Source organism: Crassostrea angulata, chromosome 5 (genome assembly GCF_025612915.1).
Source record: "Crassostrea angulata isolate pt1a10 chromosome 5, ASM2561291v2, whole genome shotgun sequence".
Classification (NCBI taxonomy): Eukaryota; Metazoa; Mollusca; class Bivalvia; order Ostreida; family Ostreidae; genus Magallana; species Magallana angulata.
In genome coordinates, this window is record NC_069115.1 from 15,724,770 (window position 1) to 15,729,241 (window position 4,472).

Below are 4,472 nucleotides of genomic sequence, written 5' to 3' on the forward strand. Positions count from 1 at the left end.
CCAACTGTCGCACGTATTATCCCATTTTTGCTTTTAAAACCATTGTTTGTTTGTTGTGACTGAACTTTTACCCTTGGTAGAAACGTCAAAAATATCAGAATATATGTTAAACATAATTTCGTTTCCGAGGTGACAATTGAAATTCCCTGGATGAAACTGGTAAGTGTTTTCATAAATGATTTGCTTTCCATTAATCAAAGTTTTCATACATTACAGTGCATGTACAATCAAAGTACAGGTTATATAGCACATCAATTAGAGTATGCCTATTTAGGTTTTCTTAGTGCATCTAAAAAATTTTTATCATCATCACCAAAACTCCCAAATAATAGAACGGTTTTATTTGACATGGAAAGCTACGTGTCCCGATTTGCACAGACTACGAGCAGACTGACATCCATTACTCTTCTTCCTTAACATTCTTTACTTTCTAAGGTAGGTTGGCGTTTTTGAAAGAAACTCTGAGGAATGTAACCCAATGACACCAGTAGTCAACTGTATGTGGAAAGTCATGGCATACAGTGTACATGTATATTCAGTATTTTAAAAGGATGTTTTGGAAATAAGGTAATACAGATAATAAAACATTAGCGCATGTCTTTATTTACCATAAATTGCAATATTTTTATATATAATATATGCAGCCCCACGACTTTAAATCTCAAATTTTCCCCACAGAAACACATAAATGTTTATGGCAGACGAAGCTATGATTTTAAAGTAACATTAAACATTTGATATCTTTATCCATGTCAACTTAAACTATTCTGATGTTACTACAACTATATCAATAAGTTTTGTGAATGATATATATCAATACATTTGATCTCTTTAAGCAGTATTTGTTGAGATGATAGTGAATGAAATGGAATTTGGCGTAGAACATTTTAATAAGTACCACATATATACATGCACAGAAGTTTAGCAATAAAAAGGATAAAGCTGATATTGATTAACGCAGACAAAGTATATCTAAAAAAACCTTTACATGTAAGGCTATGCTTTCGTTTTAACTTAAATGAAATGCTTGTATAACCTTACAGATTTACTTGTAATCGGAAGAAAATATCATAAGGACCACGCCACTAGCTGTTCAGTAAAGCTTCGACCGCGTGTGATAGATAGATAGTTCTGTTTTACCAATACTCATAATATTTTGCATATTGTATGGGAATGAAAAAAAAGATTCAATTCAAATTTTATGACGAATAACAAGCGATATAACTTTCCATTTCCGATGTACGCGCATGTTAGTCTCTGCTGTGTAGAATTAACGTATGAGATATTGATTCTTGTATGAGTCGTGTGTGTGTAACCAATAGTGATACATTGTACATAGCTGGTAAATCACCTAAAAAGTCCTTCTTAAGGTTTATTTTTGCAAAATAATCAATTTTTGTTCGATATATAGTTCAAACTATAGCCTATTTCCTATATTTGGACAAAATAATAAAAACCACTCTCACAGGGATCAAAACACATTTCTAGATCATATCATTTAGATAACAATTCAAGGACATAGATACCTCTTATTTCACACTCAAGTCTAATGATGACTGACTTGATATGCAACTTAGTCATAAAAAAGAGATTCTTACTAATAATTTATTAAAAAATTTTGAGGAATTTCTGCTATTCTGCGTAATATCTGTATGGTTTATACTGTATTACGCTATGTTTACAAACTCTCATAAATATTACGTAAACTTTTTATTGCTTCTTCCGAAATCAAATTTAACAGTTTAAACAAGCAAAAGTCAAATTGTCACCCAGTTAAAAAACTATATACGTTTTACAATCTTAAGCAAGAAATTAAATTTATTATCATAGTGTTATATACTTTGAATATTCAGCAATTGACCTGTCAGCACTAACGTAAGTTGTCACCTATATACGATTTGCATATTTACATTCCTGATGTGCTCGATAAGAAATCGATTATGTATTGCTCTAACGTGACATAAAAACCAATATCATAAAACTATCTTAATATTGATGCAGGTATAAACAGAGGAATAAGAGTAATGGATGTTAGTCTGCACGCAGTCTGTACCAGTTAATGAAAGTTTCTCTCTCACACTGGTTTTTATAAACTTTAGCATTAAGGAAACATGAGTCATCTTCATGTACAATTCAGAATTGAAGAATAAAACATGGGCAAAGGGAATACCCTTAAAAAACCGACAACGTATAATAAAACGGTATTTATGATACAGAATATTTATGATGATATACTCTTCTAATGCCCCATTGTATGACATATATATAATTTTGATAAAAGTTCAGCAACTTCTACAAGCATATTTTCATCCTGTGAGCCTTTACTTATGCAGACCTTCATATTAGTGTTTAGGATTGCAAACTCAGTTTTCTAAAAGATTTTTCATACAGTGAAATTAACATGAATAACTTTAATTTTTCTTATATTTTTCCTGCTCTTTTTTTTGCAATCTGTGGATTGGTATCAAATATAGAGGTGAATATACTAGTATTTTTTTAAAATCATATATTAGCTGCATAAAGAATTTTTCTACGAAAGAGTTGTTGAACTGTAATACATGGACTTAGAAACCAATGTTTTAATGGAATCAATTTGCAGGCAAGTTGTCCACTGGCAAATGAAACCGCTGAGATTGTTTCATCATGTCCACAAACACACGAGGAATTGGGAAAAGCGGCCGCAAAGAAAAACTGTGAAACGACCACCCACCCCTGTCATACTTACATTTATCACTGTGTTATAAATGCGTGGATAAAATGTTAACAGTTGAAGTATGCGCGCCAAGCAAACTCATAGCTGGTGAATATATATATAATCGCATTAAGAATATTACATGTTTTTGTTTGATGTCATGAATGGTTTATTATTTAATCTAAGAAGTGCTAATGTTGCATATTAAAGTCTAAAACATTTCTTTAAATTTAACTACAAAATAATATTTGTTTTCCTATTGAGTAAACGTTTTGCAGGGAGGCAAATATAAAACGTTAGGGAAAGTTTCCCGTATACAGTACACATATCAAATTGATTGTCATATACGTTAAGGATGAATTTACTTTCTATGAAATGTATGCGCCGAATTTAATTTTGGAGGAAATAAAATACAGCGACATTATGATTAAAAATGTCAACGATGTCCAACAGTATATAATTCAGGCAATGCATTTAATTGTAAGTAACTGAATTTATTTTCTTTTTTACAAAATAGCAACCGTTTATTTCGATTATTATATATATTTATCAAAAACAAATGTCATTGCTTTTAACAAAAAACTATGAAATCTAAAATTATTTTAGAGAAAAAAAATTGCTGAGAATTGTTTATAGAATATACATTGTTTCCTTTTATCTGATGATCAGATTCTGAATGCTATGATTAGTCGGGAAATCGATGGAAATGAATAAAACTCAAAAATCAAGAGAAGCACTTAGTTTAACCAGATTTTTCCAATCTCCAGCATCCAACACAACGTTAAATATCAGTAGAAATCTTCAACAGGAAAATGCGTCTTTACACAAAGAAACTAAGATAAGTAAGGTAAGTTTCTGTTTTAGCCCTTTATCAAAAGTACTTATAAATGATTGACATTTCAAATGAATTTCAAGTTCATTTTTGTCCTGTAAAACAGCATAGTGATCGGTGTGAGTGTCCTTATGGCGGTTGTATTTGTCCTGCTTATGGTCCTTGTTTTTCGACGCACTGTTCGAGGGCCAATTTCATTTGGTCGACCAACACATGGTGCATGCTCTTCACTTAAACGTAAGTACCAATGCACGTCTTCCTAGAAACACCGTAAATTATTAGACGTACAACACTTGATTTTAGCATGAACAAATCTCGGAAGCCATCTTAAAGTCGTCGAGTAGAGCTGAATAGTATATGTTTTACGTGTTTTTATTTTGTTACAGGTATGTTTCTGCCGTACTGTACTTCCACAAATAACGACAGGATGACAAGTGAAGGCAAAACAATACTTTCATAGATTGTCAAAATGTCTAAAGGGACAATAAATATTTTTTAAACATTGTATTATTTACCATATACTATTTTATCATTTATTTATCGATATTATATACATATATACATCGTTTGAATTTCAAGATGTAAAGTGCAACACACATGTAAATATATGCTCTCGAAAATAACTTTTCAGCTGGTTTGTTAGTCGATCAAAGTGGCAGGCCAAATCCTGAAAAAGAAATAACACAATAGACGAAAACTTACGACATTACCACCACTGATATAAAGATCGGTTAATTAAAAAAAATATTTTCCATATGAGAACAAAAAACAGCACATTTATCCGTGTACCAATTTAATGTTTCTTGTATACACGTTGTTTTGTGAATTTATAAATGAATGGAATCGATTATATAATATAGACAAATTGTATAATTCGTTAAGTTTATATTTCAATTAATTATTTAATCAAATTAATCAAATTCAAACTATCTTGAAAACATGGATATA

At 30.8% G+C, this 4,472-nt stretch overlaps 1 pseudogene; it reads left to right on the forward strand.

The window, feature by feature from the left end:
- The first annotated feature begins 2,401 nt into the window (after positions 1-2,401).
- LOC128183381 (uncharacterized) lies at positions 2,402-3,984 on the forward strand (annotated as a pseudogene).
- Positions 3,985-4,472: the final 488 nt, after the last annotated feature.